Here is a 19,445-nt window from a genome sequence, read left to right as displayed (position 1 = left end):
TGGTCTGCTGGGACCAGACTACACAGATGACCATATCTCTTACGTCATCACTGAGAGCTAGTCATACATATACACACCGTGTACTCTGGTCCCAGCTCTCAAAGATGACGTAATGTGGTATCTGGTGGGACCAGATTATACAGATGACCATTTCTCTTACGTCATCACTGAGAGCTAGTCATACACCGTAAGTGTATGCCTGGTTTGCTGGGACTAGTTACAAGTTACAACATTACGTCATATACACACCATGTACTCTGGTCCCAGTTCTCAACGATGACGTAATGTTGTAACTGGTCCCAGCAAACCAGGCACAGACTTACGGTTGAAAAAAACTTGGCTTCACTTTTTGGAACCAAGTAACCACAGTATACTGCTAATCAAATTACAACTACATACTGTGATTTGTGATTTGTAATTTGTAAATCTGTGCCTGGTCTGCTGGGACCAGACTACACAGATGACCATTTCTGATGACGTAAGTCATTCAACATTATGTTTCTGGATTGTATAAAAATCACGCAAATGTCAAAAAGTTAACCATTAAGCTTAACGTCGTTGTAGTATATAACTAACTAAACCAAACAGAACTTTAGGATAAAGGACAGAAATCCATACCATTTCAGAGAAGAGAATTTTTCTACAGAACTGACTACACAGACTACTTTCTCTCTCGAAAGTACTTGCGCGCTCTGCTTGCGCACTAGTAGGCCATTTATGGCCTACTAGTGTGCAACAAGCAAGTATGCACTCGGCAGAGTGCAGTTCTAGTTAGTAGTTAATAATGTAACCTATACATGTCTTTTAGAATGTAATACGCCCTTATGAAATGCGCTCTTTCGGTTTGATATTAATTAATGTCTTACAGCTGCAGAGAATGGATTTAAAAAGGCACTCTGCGTGCCGTGCCTGTGACTCTGGAGCCTAGGCTGCAGCAGAAAACCCTGCCCTGCGAGTGACTGTCATAAATGGAAGTCCAGCTGTCATTCCGGACCCCTCGCCCTGAGAACTTTTACATGGATGTGAAACTAGAGGACAATAACTCACTCCACGTCTTTGGAATTATTTATTGGGTGAGTACAAACTGAGCGCAGAGCACATTTATGCTGCCCATGTCTCCTTGCTCACTGGGATCTATGGCTGTGTATACAGGAATATATGTAATTTATGTATGATCACAGACATGCTAGGGCTAGTACAACTACTGGGAGATGTAGTTCCGTTCAGCTAGCTTAATGATACTTGTAGCTAAGCTGGTGTTGTTCAGAATCTACTAACCTGCAGTGTGTAGCTCGATGTCCATATCAAAATCAATGTCCAGCAGTTTGTTTTGTGTCTCCAGCAGAGTTTGTAGTGTCTCCATCTCTCTCTGGAAGAGGTTGACCATGAACTCTCCCACCGCGCTGAGGCGCTCCAACACAAACACTCTGACGCTGAGCTCCACACTACAAACATCAGCAGCGCCACGCTGCTGTTTGTCCACAACAAACAATATCTCCTCTCCCACCGACGCTAGCTGTTCATTTATCTTCAGCCGTACAGACTCCATTCGACGCTTTTCGCCTCCTTTAGGAGACATTTCCACCAAGCTTTCTGTTCCTACTGTAATATAGAATGTGTAATAAAGGCACGAACATCAACAATTCCCGAGAGACACGACAACATGGTTGACTTGTTCAACAGCGGCCATCGCCGTAATGGAGAAACTAGATGAAGTCACGTGACGTGATGGCATCACATGACGCAAACAAGCACTTCAGGGTCAAATGTTTTCCACGCATGCGCAACAAAATAATGCAGGCACTGTTGCCTTAATGCCTTTCGCCCTCTGGTGGTGGAGGTGTGTAACTGTGATAGATAGATAGATAGATAGATAGATAGATAGATAGATAGATAGATGGATAGATATTTTTTTAAACTGCCTTCGAATCTTAAAATATCTACAACCTCGTGTTGCCGTGTGACACGCTTTGAGCTTGTAGATCAGCTTTTTGCACATTTGACAATTTAAATCCATGATTCATTGATATTAATAGGAAAAGGTACTTTGCAAATTTTCATTTTGAATACTTGAGTATGCGTATTCTACTTTGTCCACCACTAATGACTGGAATCCAACATCAGGGACTCAGGGAGTCTAAATTAGTACCTATGTAATAGACTGTAATTACAGAGTAATTATTACTGGTGGTTCATGAGCTGGCAGTTCATGATCCATGCCTGTTTTTCAATTGAGTGCTATAGCGCCACCCTTTGGCCAATGGTTGTGGTCTTTGTCTCTAAGCAGGGTGACATAGCCATAATATTGCCACATTTGGTGAAAAACAACTGCATGGTTTGACCTGGAGCGCTGTGTATGTATAATTCAACATAATGGGTGATCTTCACTGATATAATGCATTCACACATTCACATGGAATCAGGCAAGCGGTAGATGGCAAACAGCAAAACCTGCTGGACGGCACGGTAAAAAGATTTAATATTTTAACATCCGTCCTGTTCCGTTTACCCTCCTGCTCCCGTCCACTAAAATGACTTCCGGTTTTCCATCTACCGCTAGCCAGGGTCAGAGGTCAAAAGGCAGAACACGAAAGTTGTTCGACATGAGGAGACGCATATGTCTATCCAAGTTTTATTGTTGACGTTTAAACGGAGCTAGACCTGTTCAAAGTTTGTATTTTCGATTGAGTGCTATAGCGCCACCCTTTGGCCAATGGCCGTGGGCTTTGCGTTCTCACCATTTCACATACCCGTCTACCATTGCCAAGTTTCACGAAAACCGACTACAATCACGATATTATTTTTATCAGGCACGTGCATAGGCTTCAGCCCATCCTTCAGCCCATCCTTGCATCCTACATCTGCAAAGGTGAGTGAGTGAACAATTGTTCAATAAAAATGTCTTTTATAATATTCTTGCCAAGTTTTATTAGCCTTTAGTCTTGAACTTAAATGAATAAATTAACTTTTTATTATACGTGAGAAAAGGATATCCTACAGATTGCTAAATTATTAACCAGTGGATCCATCGGACAGGGGCTAGCTTGCCAGAATAAGATTATCTACATCATCACGTTAGATTAAATGGGTGTGTATGTTCTACGCGAGGTGGAACCTACATGGTGGAAACGCTTGGTAAAGAGGGAGTCCGCTGACTGTCAGGTTCATGAGCCATTCCTTTTTTATATACTGTATATATTTCACTTGAGTGCTATAGCGCCACCCTTTGGCCAATGGTCGTGGGCTTCATGTCTGCACCGTTTGGCATAGCCCTCTATACCATAATGCCAAGATCCGCGAAAACCGACCGGTTCAGCCAGAACTGCTATTTTTGGCTAAAGGAGAAGAAGAAGAAGATGAAGAAGAAAATATAGCTGCAAGCAGCGATAAGACGGGGTCAAGCAATATATGTGATCGGCCCCCGATTTTCGATCACGCTGACCGGTATGAACTTCAGCTGCAAGCCTACAAAGATATAAATGCACCGTGTAGCTTTGCATCTTCATTTAATTATTTTGTATCTTTTGCATCTGCCAATGTGAACGCAGCATTCTTTGTTATATATATATATTTATCCCACGATTTTGTAACCCATTTTTCACCCATGTGTCAATGATCTAATGTGATCCTGGACTCTACACACCCTCCGCCAACCTGGGGAGAGCAACGGACTTGAACTCATGGTTCCTTCATGCCTGAGTGTCCAAGTTGCTCCTTTACACCTTGACAGGGGGGAGTTTCGCGTGGAAGGAACACGTTATTCAAACCAGTTCCTTTCCCCTCCATCAGGCGCCCCGGCTGGCCAGGGGGAGGCAGTTTAGAGACCAGGATTACTGCATGTTTTTTGTCAGGGTACCTACCCTAGGGGACACAAGGAGAACATGTGAGGGTACCTACCCTAGGGGACAAGGGGAGAACATGTGAGGTTACCTACCTTAGGGGACACAGGGAGAGCATGTGAGGGTACCCTAGGGGACACGGGGAGAACATGTGAGGGTACCTACCCTAGGGGACACGGGGAGAACATGTAAACTCCACACAGAAAGGCCCTTTTGCCAACCCCGCCTCGGGTATGGGCACTGATGACGTGGAGGAGGGAACACGCCCCCAGCGCCCACAGTGTCCCCAGCGGGAATCGAACCCAGGACCTTCTAGCTGTCAGGCGACAGCACTACCAACTGTGCCACAATGCCCCGAACGCAGCATTTTTGAGGACAGCTATTTCTTATCACACTGTTTATGGTGGTTAGGTTTCCCCCAGGTGTGGTGGAGAACAGTGTTGTTTTTGGCAGCAAATTTAGATTTTAGTTTTACTCAGTCACCTGGAATGTCTTCTACAGTTAAATCTACAGTTGATTTAGTCGAACATGACTGTAATTATTGAATTTTAGTTACACTTGCTGAAAATAGCCGATCTACAAGCCCACAACGCGTCGCGCTTGAGCTTGTAGATTGTCTATTTTCAGCATGCAACTAATTGTAAAATGACTTATACTGGATATATATTGGTATATTTAGTCTTAGTTTTAGTCATCATAGCTTAGTTTTCCTTTAGTTTCCATTTAGTTTTCATCAGTGAAAAAAGGTAGTCAACGAACATTTTTCGTCTTAGTCGACGAAATCAACACTGGTGGAGACGACGCTGGTGTGCCTGCAGAGTACCTTTCTGACTGAAACTCTTGTCACAATGTTAGCAGTGGTAAGGTTTTTCTCCAGTGTGGATACGCAGGTGTGTCCGTAAACAACATATGTCAATGAAACTCTTGTCACAATGTTTGCAGTGGTAAGGTTTTTCTCCAGTGTGGATACGCAGGTGTGTCCGTAAACAACATATGTTGATGAAACTCTTGTCACAATGTTTGCAGTGGTAAGGTTTTTCTCCAGTGTGGATACGCAGGTGTGTCCGCAAACAACCTATATCATTGAAACTCTTGTAACACTGTTTACAGCAATAAGGTCTTTCTCCGGTGTGTAGACGCTGGTGTCTTGTCAGCATAGCATCTGGGAGAAGCTCTCGTCACATTGTTCACAATGGAAAGGTTTTTCAGAATCATAGGTGTTATATATATGGTCTTGATTCACCAGGATCTTAAATGGTTGGATTCTATAGGCTTAAAATAATTTATATCAATATTTTTTTTGTAAATCTCTATGGGGAAAAATGGTAGATTTTTCAGTGGGTCCATAAAACCAAGCCCACTGTCCATCCATAGGGTTGAAGCGGTTCATTTTGAAGTGCTTCTGGACAAGACTTGTTTCAGCGTTATTTGGCATGACCCTCTACACCATATACTGCAACGTTTCATAAACACTTGACTCTGCATGGATGGATTAGGGGCAGAAGAAGAATTTTCATAAAACTGCAATTTTCATTGGCTCATAAAACTAATAATTATTTTCAACAAAAAAAAAGTACTCCCAATGTTTTACTTTGACTTTATTTGTTTATTTGGACAGGACAATGCATATTAATGGACGTCACATGGACGTAAATACACGGGATATAGCACAGTTGCTATTGTTCATCCACAGTCCTCACAAGAAACACAAAACTAAGACAAAAAAATATATCATCACCCACAGCTTCACGAAACGTATAAAAGGTTAACCCATGTTGACCTGGTTAACCCATGTTGACCTGGTTAACCCGTGTTGACCTGGTTAACCCATGTTGACCTGGTTAACCCATGTTGACCTGGTTAACCCGTTGACCTGGGAACGATTCTACTAAATGTTTTCTAAATCTTGACAGTAATCTGAAAACCCCGATGTTTCAAACATTTTCACGTCAAGGACCCCCAAGATTATATGTAATTGGCCGCCGACCCCCATCTGAAAATAACAACAATCACACTGAAAGAATATATATTCAAAGATTTGCGCCACATTTTCACGATTAAAAACAAAATAGCAGACCTACAAGTGCCGCGCTATGAGCTTGTAGATCTGCTATTTTTCAATGGCTAAAGTATAATATAATGCTTAAAAGACCAAACGGGGTTAAATGAGTTAATGTCTTAAACAGCCGACGGTATAATTAAACAGAGTTACAATAGAGAAATAATCTACCAAAGACAACAACTTGTTGTGCCATGTGTATATAGGTTTTACATAGAAAAGATACTTAAGAAACTAAACTGTGGTGGTCATGTTGATAGTGTTAGATTATGTGATTCCACAACTTTAGTATCTACCACTTGTCATTGTCATCCTGGAATAGAATGAATGATCATTCGATTGTACGTTATATCATGTGTCAACTCAAATGTGGATTTATTACTATTACAACTAACCACTTCTTCCCTGTATGATTCCTCCTCATTATCCTCAGATGTGCATTTTGACCCAAGCATTTGCCACTAACAGGAACTAAAGGGTTTTTCCCCTGTATGAGTCCTCATTCATCTATGGGCTTTTCCCCTGTATGAGTCCTCATGTGTGATTTTAGATGTTCACTCCGAGCAAAGCCTTCACCACACACGTTACAAGTAAAGGGCTTTTCCCCTGTATGAGTCCTCATGTGTGATTTTAGTTCACTACTCTGTGTACAGCCTTTACCACACACGTTACAAGTACAGGGCTTTTCCCCTGTATGACTCCTCATGTGTTTTTTTAGATCACTACTCTGTGTACAGCCTTTACCACAGACGTTACAAGTAAAGGGCTTTTCCCCTGTATGAGTCCTCATGTGTCTTTTTAGATTACTACTATGTATACAGCCTTTACCACAGACGTTACAAGTAAAGGGCTTTTCCCCTGTATGAGTCCTCATGTGTGATTTTAGTTCACTACTCTGTGTACAGCCTTTACCACATACGTTACAAGTAAAGGGCTTTTCCCCTGTATGAGTCCTCATGTGTGATTTTAGATTAACAGTCTGAGCAAAGCTTTTACCACAGATGTTACAAGGAAAGGGCTTTTCCCCTGTGTGAGTCCTCATGTGTGTTTTTAGTTCACCACTCCGAATAAAGCCTTTACCACATACGTTACAAGTAAAGGGCTTTTCCCCTGTATGAGTCCTCATGTGTGATTTTAGATTAACAGTGTGAGCAAAGCTTTTACCACAGATGTTACAAGGAAAGGGCTTTTCCCCTGTGTGAGTCCTCATGTGTGTTTTTAGTTCACCACTCCGAATAAAGCCTTTACCACAAACTGTACAAGTGAAGGGTTTTTCCCCTGTATGAGTCCTCATGTGTGATTTTAGATGATCACTCCGAGCAAAGCCTTTGCCACACATGTTACAAGTAAAGGGTTTTTCCCCTGTATGAGTCCTCATGTGTGTTTTAAGTTCACCACTCTGTGTACAGCCTTTACCACAGACGTTACAAGTAAAGGGCTTTTCCCCTGTATGAGTCCTCATGTGTATTTTTAGTTTACCACTCCGAGCAAAGCCTTTACCACAGACGTTACAAGTAAAGGGCTTTTCCCCTGTATGAGTCCTCATGTGTGATTTTAGTTCACCACTCTGAATAAAGCCTTTACCACATACTGTACAAGTGAAGGGTTTTTCCCCTGTATGAGTCCTCATGTGTATTTTTAGATGAACACTCTGAGCAAAGCCTTTACCACACACGTTACAAGTAAAGGGTTTTTCCCCTGTATGAGTCATCATGTGTGTTTTAAGATCACCACTCTGTGTACAGCCTTTACCACACACGTTACAAGTAAAGGGCTTTTCCCCTGTATGAATCCTTGTGTGCACCGTCAGATTACACATCTGATTAAAACATTTGCCACACTCTGTACAACTAAAGCGTTTCTTCCCTGTGTGGCTCCTCATGGAGTGACTTTGTTTTGATGATTTCAGGTCCTTGGACAGCTTGCTGCTCAAAGACAATCTTTGTCCTTCCACATTTGTCTTGTGTGATTTCAGTGTGTTTAAAGTTGACTGACCTTCACTGGGCTCCTGCCACTCATCACTGTCTTCAGTGTCAGATTCAGAACAGTGTGAAGAGAGGAGCTGGTCGTCACCAGTTGGTTGTGATGTTCCACAGTCCTCTAGATCAGCTTGTGTTTTCATGTGTTGAGTTGAGGTGCCGGCTACAGTCTCTGTCTCTCTGTTTTCATCATCATGAACATCTTCAGCCTCCATTGGTCTTTGAAGTAGCTCCTCTTGTTCATCTCTAGTCTGTGGTGGTTGTGGTTCCTCCTGGACCAGACTGGAGCTCCTCTCCTGTTGTTCAGTAAAAACCTCCTCTTTACACACAGGGAGGTGTTCAGTAAAAACCTCCTCTTTACACACAGGGAGGTGTTCAGTAAAAACCTCCTCTTTACACACAGGGAGGTGCGGTACGGCTAGAAAAAAAAGACACAAAGAGAGAGAAAACATTTAATGTTTGAATTTTGCATTTCCCCCACACAGTGTTTCCCGTTTTATAGCTTTGGTAGTGTTGGAGGAAAGTCCTCTTTTCCATTTCTAAATCAAAAACAGTTTTCAGGGCTTGAAATTTTTGAGCCACTAAAAAAAATGTACTTGTCTTGCATCTTTTGTTTGTATTTATATATATTTGTAACTGTCCCAATAATGGGTATTTTGTATTTTCTATTTCTATTTTTCTATTTCTATTTTCTATTCTAATTTATTGCTAATGTGAACATTAGAGGTATGTTTCTGGGTACACTGTATTTGCATGCCGTGTGTCGTGCCTGGTTGAGGCTGTGACGTGTTGAGGGCGTGCAGGAAGAGCCCTGCGAGTAGCATTAAATGGCACCTGTGTGAGCTGGCTCAGGCAGATTAAGCCAAGTTGCAGGGGTGAGAGGACCCCGTCTCACGCCACTCCAAGAGTGTTCGTAAATAATAAAAGAGATAGAAGAGAATTCAGAGTAGCTCCTAAAGAAATCGCAGAAGGCGCACACGGTACGTTACATGTTGTTTGGTTCTTTGTTTGTAAATATTGTCGTAGTTCCGTTGATTGTTATGTACGTTTCATCATGTGTGTTTACAATAATAATAATCCGGAAGTCATGATTGACCGACAAACAAGGACATTCACATTGCAATTCCACAGTGGTTTAAGAGAATGTATGTATGTTTTTTGTTACAGTTTTCACGTTGTTCAATATGGGAAAATAAAAAGACCCTTAAAGACATCAGTCGGAGCGTTGTCATATTTCTGCTACGGGAGCCGCTACAGTGAAAACGCAGCCACTACCGCCGAAGAGGAAGAGAAGACCAGGTCCAGAGGAGACGTACGGGACGCCGGCCATTCCTCCTCCTCGTAACGGCGGTGAGCTTCGGGACAAAACGTTCCAAACCTACACAACACGAGAAGATCCGCGAGTCTAGGGGGGCTTTCCAAGGAGCACCTGGCACCCTGTCTTTCTGCGTGCTCCAGCCAGCATGCATTTGGAGTGACATCGCGCATATGAACGAAACCTAAAGAGACGGAACGTGTGGACCTGCGGAGCAAAGAGGCGACGCTGCAGTAGTCAAGACGGCCACAAGAAGGCGGCGTCGTTCCTTTTCGGGTCCAAGTTCTACAGGAGAACGTTCATTGCGCAAAGAGTCACGTGACAGGTCAGACCGCAGCCTACGTTGTGTGGGTGAAGAAAAAGATACCGTAGCCTATATTGTGTGGGTGAAGGAAAAATATCAAAGTTATACTAAGACAAGTTTAATGGTCTTGGTAGGTGGAACATTTATCTTGTCTGAGAAAAATTAGGTTTGAGTTTGAGACATCCTGCTCATTTACTATCCTCTAAGTGACATATTTGCATATTCTGCGTATTCATTTGTAAAACTGGACAAGTGTCTACAAGAGTTTTCTACAAGAGGTTTTCTATTTATCTATTTTTATCTATTTTTCTATCTAATATCTTAAGGTGTTAAAAGACAAACAAACAAAGGATTGAATCTAGACTTTGTTAAAAGGAAAAAGAAAAAAGGAAATGTATAACTTGATGGTTTAAAACTAGCCTTTCCTTTTAAAACATTTTTGGAGTGTTTGGTACTTGTCTAGGCGGGGCCACGGTAGACTAGAAGGACAACTGACACCTGTGTTTCTGTAACTGGTGAAATGATTGATCTTCTGAAGAGGTGTTCAGATGGGACAACAGGGTTGGACCCAGCAGCAGCAAAGGCTGCAGTCATCCAGTTACTCCAAAGAGAAGTTGCTGAGGAGATGTATGGCTCAACTGTGTCAAGAGCAGAACGAGGCAGCCGGCGAGGATTGCTAGATGCAATCAGAATTGAGAAAGCAAAAGCAGCAGCGCGAGTGGCTTCATTGAAGGCTGAAATATTGAGGGAAGAAGAAATTTCAGCCCAGAGAGAGAAGTTGAGTATATTGGAGAAACTGAGAGACCTGGAAGCTATAAAAGCAGAAATTTCAGCCCAGAGAGAGGAGTCCAAATTGAATACCCAAAGAAGGGACGTGGAGCTAGCAAATATCCAGCCTCCAAGTCAGCCTGTAATTCAACTGAGTAGCACTCCATGTGATCAAGGCCCTCACCGTACGCCAATCCTTCCTTCCACTGAGAACAAACAAGAGCCCACAATTCATGAAGTTAGTTTAGTTCAAGCAAATACAGAGCCAGTCAAATTGGAGACAGCATTGGCAGTCACAAAAGCAGCAGAGAAAATTAAAGCAGAAGCACAGCCAGTCAAACTGAAACTGTCAACAATGACCGACAGGGGGTCAGTGGTCAAAGGCCAAAAAGTGACTGGTCTAAGAGTTAGCGGTTACCTGTCACAAGAAAATATTGATCTGCCACCTGCATACACTCAGGAGTGCATACCGAGGGAGAAAATTAGTATTCCCACCCGGAAAACAGCAGAGCGCTGGACTCTCCTTCTCAGGGTGTCTGAGGAGATGCCTGAGTTGTTGAACTGTCCTGTAGGACTCCTAATTGGCTATGATTGTGCTAGGGCCCTGAAACCAAGAAGGATGATCGACGGGGAAGATCATGAGCCATATGCGGTCAAGACTGACCTAGGCTGGAGTGTGGTGGGAGGCTCAACGGGTGCAAGCTCAAAACATGGAACCTTGAAGAGGCCAAATACAGTGATGGCCAAAATGAAGGTTGAGTGTGGCACAGAGAGCTCGGTACCACCACTAGAAGAGGAAAGAAGGAAGAAGCTGAAAAAGAAAAGATCAGCATCCAAGAACTCCACTAAAGTAGGACGGGAGAAGAGCGTCGTCATCATTCCTGATGTAGCCACAGCCTTGACAGAGGATGCCGAACTGTCAGGAGGAACGAAGAAAAGGAAGAGAAAAGGGTGGAATGGAAAGAGACAAGTGAAGATGAAGGTCCATGGGGGCAGCGTAACTTGAGAAAGAAGGTCTGACAAAAGTAAGCCTCCAATTCAAATGCAAACTAGAGTTGCTATTTTAATACAAAAAAGGGAACAAAAAGTATTTTTGGTTGGTCAAAGGAAAAAAAAAAATGATGTGACACTTGGGTTCAATTAATAAGAAAAATACAGATTTCTACAGCCAAATAGTTCATCAAAGCAGTAAGAAATCACTGTATTTTGGGGGCAGTGTAACTGTCCCAATAATGGGTATTTTGTATTTTCTATTTCTATTTTTCTATTTCTATTTTCTATTCTAATTTATTGCTAATGTGAACATTAGAGGTATGTTTCTGGGTACACTGTATTTGCATGCCGTGTGTCGTGCCTGGTTGAGGCTGTGACGTGTTGAGGGCGTGCAGGAAGAGCCCTGCGAGTAGCATTAAATGGCACCTGTGTGAGCTGGCTCAGGCAGATTAAGCCAAGTTGCAGGGGTGAGAGGACCCCGTCTCACGCCACTCCAAGAGTGTTCGTAAATAATAAAAGAGATAGAAGAGAATTCAGAGTAGCTCCTAAAGAAATCGCAGAAGGCGCACACGGTACGTTACATGTTGTTTGGTTCTTTGTTTGTAAATATTGTCGTAGTTCCGTTGATTGTTATGTACGTTTCATCATGTGTGTTTACAATAATAATAATCCGGAAGTCATGATTGACCGACAAACAAGGACATTCACATTGCAATTCCACAGTGGTTTAAGAGAATGTATGTATGTTTTTTGTTACAGTTTTCACGTTGTTCAATATGGGAAAATAAAAAGACCCTTAAAGACATCAGTCGGAGCGTTGTCATATTTCTGCTACGGGAGCCGCTACAATATTATATATATTTAAAAAATACGTAGCAAGTGATCAACAGAAGGTTATTACAAAAGAACGCAATTATTTTGAAAGGGAAATATGTTTTGTTTTTACACTAGATGGTGCTCTTGCTAACCTATGGTCGCACACCAGATCGTTGGTAATGAGACGTTCGTTGGGAATCCGTTAAAGACAATATGTTTCAATACATCAAACTGAAGATTGCATGGTGATCGCGCCCAAAGTGGAATAATAAGGCAATTTTTATTAGGAAGAAAACTCAGACTCAATCCGTGGATCCATATCTTCAAATAGTAAAATCAACGGGAAGTAAACATTTTTATTAAAATAATTAAACGGTACGAGTTTTGGTGATGCTCTATATTGTCTGAATCAACTTTGTTTGTGTTTGGTTAAGGTGTTCATTTATCTCGGGGTCTTGTTCCTGAGTGAGGGGAGGACGGAGGAGATCAGCCGGAGAAACGGAGCGGCAGGGGGCGGTATTGCAGTCACTGTACCGCACTGTTGTGACGAAAAGAGAGTTGAGCCAGAAGGCAAAGCTCTCGGTCTACCGAGCAATCTTCGCTCATTCTCTCACCTATGGTCATGAAGGTGTGGGTCATGACCGAAAAAAAAAGGTCACGAATTCAAGCGGCCAAAATGAGTTTTCTTCAACGGGTGGCTGGCATCTCCCTTAGAGATAGGGTGAGAAGTTCAGTCACACGAGAGAGACTCGGAGTAGAGTCGCTGCTTATTTGCCTAGAAAGGAGCCAGCTTAGGTGGTTCGGGCATCTAGTTTGGATGCCTCTCGGGCGTCTCCCTAGGGAGGCCCTCGAGGCACGTCCCACTGGGAGGAGACCCCGGGGCAGACCAAGACCAGACCCTTGGAACGTCTCGGGATCCCCCAGGAGGAAGTCACTAATGTTGCTCTGGAGAGGGAAGTCTGGAACACTCCGGTGGAGCTGTTGCCCCCGCAACCCGACTACGGATAAGAATAAGTTATGTAAGTAGGTAAACAAAACAGCACATACCTATACGGTACAACTTAACGACAGGTTGCATCTTCGCATCAAACAGTCCACGTCTCTGGTCCACCTCTGGCTGTTCCTCTGACAACGTTGAATGTCTTTTGGAGGCCATCTCTCTAGATACGGTAGACCTCTCCCTGTGTTGCTCTGTGGAAATCACCAGTAGAAACAATTCAGTAAGGGTGTGTGTGAGAGAGAGAGACTGAGATATATATATATATATATATATATATATATATCAAAAAAGAGAAAAACCTTCCAAGGAAGGGACTGCACACTCTGCACACTTACTGCACACTTACTGAATCAAACTTATTTATTAGCACGAAGCGTTTCGCCGTGAGCTTCTTCAGGTGACGAAACTCACGGCTAACTAGACTTGCACCTCCTACGGGTCTTTTTGGATGTGCAGGAGTCCCTTTTTTGTCTCATATACATATATATATATATATATATATATACACACACATACATATCTGCATGCTAAACCCCTTATTATTATTATTGTGCTTTGACAATGTGAAATATATTTTATCAAGCACTTGTTTGACAGAGACAGACTGACTGACAGACATATTATGATAGACACACATACATCACCTGGTTCAAAATATAAGATCTGTAAAAACGTGCGCGCGCGCACACACACACACACAGATACAAAAAACACGTTGGCTGCACTGTTTAAAATAAATGGCTTTAGGGTGAATCACAGACAGACAGACAGACGTTATTTCTAGCCAGGGAACTAAACTTAGTGTTTAGTTATCGAAATGGGGACGATTTCATACCTCAGCAATTATGCCAAATATCTTAAATAGCTATACTATATAAATTAATTAATGATTATGGGTTCAAACTTGCTCTGCTATATTTTTGTAGCATCACTAGTGGAAACAACATGGTGTGTGTGTGTGTGTGTGTGTGTGTGTGTGTGTGTGTGTGTGTGTGTGTGTGTGTGTGTGTGTGTGTGTGTGTGCGTGCATGTCTGTCTGTGGGAGGCACATAAGCTGTGCTTGAATGGTCCTTTAGTCTTTAGTCTAGTAGAATAAATGAAAACATCATTGTGTTTTACCTGAGAGAGTATTGCACCACACCTTCCTACGTAGTAATGTTAAAGCGCAAATAACATGCATTTTAAAACTGCTTTTAATATTTAATAATCATATGGTCTATGTCCCTCAAAGTTATTTCTAATGGTTTGAGCCTCAATCACCAATCTGATATAACCAGGCCTTGGCATTTCTTTCTGGACTTTGAAAGCAGTTTTAGCTGCAGTACCACAATGTCCTGAGGTGGAGAGGGTGCTGATATGCAGATTATTTAATATTTGAGTCATTATAATACTGATGCTAGATAAAACCAGGCTTGTTTCCATTCCATGCTAGCTTGGAAAATCAAGAATGGTGGACATTGTAAACAAAGTGGAAATGCTAATTTGGAACTGAAGTCTGAAGAAGAGGGGGAATTATACAAAGTAGGGTGACATTGATGACATCACGATGAGGCCAAAATCAGTCGAGCTGTTCCTGAGAGCAATTTCCATTAAAACACCCATATGACATGAAGGCCTGATTGTTCAAAATTGGTTATTTGTGGGGATAGAAAACACACATGGGAGCCCCAAAAACACAAAAGAAATTGAAAAAGTTGAATTTTATGTTATAGGTCCTTTAAAGTTGACTCACCAGTCTCCTCTTCCTGTTCCTCTTTAATCTGTGGAGGGTGTGGTTCCTCCAGGACCAGACTGGATCTCCTCTCCTCATATTCAGATGAAACCTCTTTACACACAGACAGGAGGAGGGGAGAGAAGGTAGCATCAGCAGAGCAACTCAAAGATGACCTTTATTCTCGTATTTGTTTTGTCAGGAAAACCCTCGCTTCAAATAATAAGTGTCTCGATTCAATTCACAACGCTTCGCAGAGCAAGGCGTTGTGAGTGTAAAATCTGCCCCAAAATAGATTGTTGGTTTTGTAGTACACTCACGTCGTCACGGCATTTATAAAGTGATCGCAAGCAGCTGATCCTTCCTTAATTTTGTTGCCTTGCTGTCATGTCCACGCACACATGCACACACACACACACCTCAAGGCTACATGACACATCGCATCGCCATGAATGGAATACGTTTGTAGGCTAGGCCTATATTAATTTTACCCATTCGTGCGCAGTGCACGGCAAAGGCGATCAGTGAGACTGCGCACTGCTGTGATAAGTGTTGTGGGTGAGTGATGCCTGCATGAGAGATAGGCTACTACAATGTCGTCAAGGCAGTCATAATCAACGTTTATGGAGTGATTTGATCTTTGATGAACGAATCATAAACATATGGATGAAGGCTTGCATGTGTGCTGGTATGTGCTGGCGACGCACGCCGTGGTCCCGACCTCCCGACTCCAGCTTTTATCTGAACTGTCAAAGCACTTATTTAATTGGTGAATGATTAAGCCCTTAGTTTACACCTATAGCCTACAATTGCAAATAGGCAAGCTGTATGCTTGTCATTGTCACTTGGAAATAAAGGCGTGCAGTCCATTTATGCCTAAATATATTTTTTTATAATATAGGCATCTGATGTCACACTCATGCGCTCCCAAATCATCTCACCAGTGCGCTCGCATAACAAGGCCAGTAAAGCACTGTTTGATTAAGCACAAACTAATACATTGTAAACATGTTATATTGTTTTTAATTATTGATGTATCTGTCATTTTAGGCGCCAATGCCCGATATCGGACATTATTTCACTGATGTAGACGAAGGTTTTTTTTATCATCATTAATGTAACCTACACTTGTCTTTTAGAATGTAATATGCCCTTATGAAACACGCTCTTCTACATCCTGACGGTTTTCTGAAAAAGCTGTTTCTATGTCAGTCATTCTTCGATTTTTCAAAAATAGCAGATCTACAAGCTCGTAGCACGCCACCGAGTGGCGCGCTACGAGCTTGTAGATCTGCTATTTTTCAATAGCTAAAGCATAACATAATGCTAACACCAAAAGGGGATCCCGCTCAAAATGGGTTAAGCACAAACTAATACATTGTAAACATGTTATATTGTTTTTAATTATTGTGTGATCTGAATTGCTTGTAAAGTTAAATCTATCTTTTTCTTTTTTTTTTACATGCAGTTTTATTTTAACATTTTAGGAGTGAATACATATGCTTAGATGCCTGTGACAGCATGTCAGCAGTTCAGACAATGCTGCTCCGCTTGTGTACGACAGAAAAACAGGTGAGGACAAAGCGTACGACAGCTCCCGACCCAGCATGATTTTTGTCCTGGCACAAGTTAAAGGTTTTGCGGAAATGGTAAATGCCTGAGAGAGTATTGCACCACATCTTCCTACGTAGTAATGTCAAAGTTTACTCACCAGTCTCCTCTTCCTGTTCCTCTTTAATCTGTGGAGGTTGTGGTTCCTCCAGGACCAGACTGGATCTCCTCTCGTCATATTCAGATGAAACCTCTTTACACACAGACAAGGAGAGAGAAGGTAGCATTAGCAGAGCAACTCATAGTGCTTTTGTCAACTCAAAGATGACATTTATTCTCCTATTCGTTTTGTCAGCATAACCATCGTTTAAAATGTCTCGAGTCTCTTCACAACGCCTCACAGAGCAAGGTGTTGTGAGTAGAGCCTGAAATTGGTCTCACCGATGAATCCGTCATTTTTTGCACTGATGCCGACATTATTTCACAGATGCGTTTATCATTAATGTAACCTACACATGTCTTTAAGAATGTGATACGCCCTTATGAAAAGCGCTCATTCGGTTTAATGTACATTTCTTACAGCTGCGGAGAATGGATTTAAAAAGGCACACTGCGCACCGTGCCTGTGACTCTGGAGCCTAGGCTGCAGCAGAAAACCCTGCCCTGCGAGTGACTGTCATAAATGGAAGTCCAGCTGTCATTCCGGACCCCTCGCCCTGAGAACTTTTACATGGATGTGAAACTAGAGGACAATAACTCACTCCACGTCTTTGGAATTATTTATTGGGTGAGTACAAACTGAGCACATTTATGCTGCCCATGTCTCCTTGCTCACTGTGAGCGGAGGCATCCGATCTATGGCTGTGTATACAGGAATATATGTAATTTATGTATGATCACAGACATTCTAGGGCTAGTACAACTACTGGGAGATGTAGTTCCTTTCAGCTATAGCTTAATGATACTTGTAGCTAAGCTGGTGTTGTTCAGAATCTACTAACCTGCAGTGTGTAGCTCGATGTCCATATCAAAATCAATGTCCAGCAGTTTGTTTTGTGTCTCCAGCAGAGTTTGTAGTGTCTCCATCTCTCTCTGGAAGAGGTTGACCATGAACTCTCCCACCGCGCTGAGGCGCTCCAACACGAACACTCTGAGGCTGAGCTCCACACTACAAACATCAGCAGCGCCACGCTGCTGTTTGTCCACAACAAACAATATCTCCTCTCCCACCGACGCTAGCTGTTCATTTATCTTCAGCCGTACAGACTCCATTCGACGCTTTTCGCCTCCTTTAGGAGACATTTCCACCAAGCTTTCTGTTCCTACTGTAATATAGAATGTGTAATAAAGGCACAAACATCAACAATTCCCGAGAGACACGACAACATGGTTGACTTGTTCAACTGCGGCCATCGCCGTAATGGAGAAACTAGACGCAGTCACGTGACGTGATGGCATCACGTGACGCAAACAAGCACTTCAGGGTCAAAGGTTTTCCACGCATGCGCAACAAAATAATGCAGGCACTGTTGCCTTAATGCCTTTCGCCCTCTGGTGGTGGAGGTGTGTAACTGTCACAGATAGATAGATAGATAGATAGATAGATAGATAGATAGATAGATAGATAGATAGATAGATAGATAGATAGATAGATAGATAGATAGATAGATAGATAGATAGATAGATATTCTTTTAAACTCCCTTCGAATCTTAAAATATCTACAACCTCGTGTTGCGGTGTGACACGCTTTGAGCTTGTAGATCAGCTTTTTGCACATTTGACAATTTAAACCCATGATTCATTGATATTATTAGGAAAAGGTACTTTGCAAATTTTCATTTTGAATAAATGAGTATGCGTATTCTACTTTGTCCACCACTAATGACTGGAATCCAACATCAGGGACTCGATCAGGGAGTCTAAATTAGTACCTATGTAATAGACTGTAATTACAGAGTAATTATTACTGGTGGTTCATGAGCTGGCAGTTCATGATCCATGCCTGTTTTTCAATTGAGTGCTATAGCGCCACCCTTTGGCCAATGGTTGTGGTCTTTGTCTCTAAGCAGGGTGATATAGCCATAATATTGCCACATTTGGTGAAAAACAACTGCATGGTTTGACCTGGAGCGCTGTGTATGTATAATTCAACATAATGGGTGATCTTCACTGATATAATGCATTCACACATTCACATGGAATCAGGCAAGCGGTAGATGGCAAACAGCAAAACCTGCTGGACGGCACGGTAAAAAGATTTAATATTTTAACATCCGTCCTGTTCCGTTTACCCTCCTGCTCCCGTCCACTAAAATGACTTCCGGTTTTCCATCTACCGCTAGCCAGGGTCAGAGGTCAAAAGGCAGAACACGAAAGTTGTTCGACATGAGGAGACGCATAATGTCTATCCAAGTTTTATTGTTGACGGTCAAACGGAGCTATACCTGTTCAAAGTTTGCAATTTCGATTGAGTGCTATAGCGCCACCCTTTGGCCAATGGCCGTGGGCTTTGCGTTCTCACCGTTTCGCATACCTGTCTACCATTGCAGAAATGCTATTTAGTTTAAACTAAATTGCATTTCTGGAAAACAGACAACTACAAGGATATATATATATATATATATATAATGGGGACACCCCCTGCCAAGCAGTAGGATTTGAGTCATTACATTCATTTTGACACTGTTCCATATTGTGAATATTAATTTCTAATCCTTTCTTAGATATATTTTCTGTAAAATTATATTTTTTTGAATTACATTTGACGCAGTGATGGTCTCATAATATTCTTTTTATCAGGCACGTGCATATAGGCTTCAGCCAATCCTTGCTACTTGCGAAACACTACATCTGCAAAGGTGAGTGAACAATTGTTCAATAAAAATGTCTTTTATAATATTCTTGCCAAGTTTTATTAGCCTTTAGTCTTGAACTTAAATTAATAAATTAACTTTTTATTATACGTGAGAAAAGGATATCCTACAGATTGCTACTTTATTAACCAGTGGATCCATCGGACAGGGGCTTGCTTGCCAAAATAAGATTATCTACATCATCACGTTAGATTAAATGGGTGTGTATGTTCTACGCGAGGTGGAACCTACATGGT

The sequence above is a fragment of the Protomyctophum bolini genome (assembly GCF_963924005.1).
Source record: "Protomyctophum bolini genome assembly, chromosome: 13".
In the NCBI taxonomy this organism is placed as follows: domain Eukaryota; kingdom Metazoa; phylum Chordata; class Actinopteri; order Myctophiformes; family Myctophidae; genus Protomyctophum; species Protomyctophum bolini.
The sequence above is the reverse complement of the archived record's forward strand: the minus strand, read 5'-3'. Positions refer to the sequence as shown.